Here is a 414-nt window from a genome sequence, read left to right as displayed (position 1 = left end):
TTGTTTCATTTCTAAGAACCCAGTTTTGTTGATCAGAAATATGAATCCATTGCTTCATTTATTCTGTCTCAAACAGGAAATTCCAGCCAAGTAAGTGATGGTGCAGGAGCCGTGCTCCTGATGAAGAGAAGTGTTGCAATGCAAAAGGGACTTCCCGTTCTTGGTGTATTCAGGTAGGTGGCAAGTCCTGATGAATTTATAGTGGTAGAAGCCTCAAAAACTGAATGCTGCAGATCCTTGTGAATTTCCGTTGACATATATGCTAGAAGCTGTATTTCTAGACATTTCTGGCTTTTACTAAGTAGGACACTGTTGGACACCTTGTAGGACATTTGCGGCAGTTGGTGTTGACCCAGCAATCATGGGAATCGGTCCAGCAGTTGCCATTCCTGCTGCAGTTAAGGCGGCTGGTTT

General features: G+C 43.5%; 1 long non-coding RNA gene across 1 annotated transcript; it reads left to right on the top strand.

The window, feature by feature from the left end:
- The first annotated feature begins 54 nt into the window (after positions 1 to 54).
- On the top strand, positions 55 to 414 carry LOC109131949. Its single transcript, XR_002037294.1, has 2 exons — positions 55 to 173; positions 328 to 414. It is a non-coding gene; the product is annotated as an uncharacterized LOC109131949 (long non-coding RNA).

The sequence above is a fragment of the Camelina sativa genome, unplaced genomic scaffold (assembly GCF_000633955.1).
Source record: "Camelina sativa cultivar DH55 unplaced genomic scaffold, Cs unpScaffold09201, whole genome shotgun sequence".
Classification (NCBI taxonomy): Eukaryota; Viridiplantae; Streptophyta; class Magnoliopsida; order Brassicales; family Brassicaceae; genus Camelina; species Camelina sativa.
The sequence above is the reverse complement of the archived record's forward strand: the minus strand, read 5'-3'. Positions and strand labels throughout refer to the sequence as shown.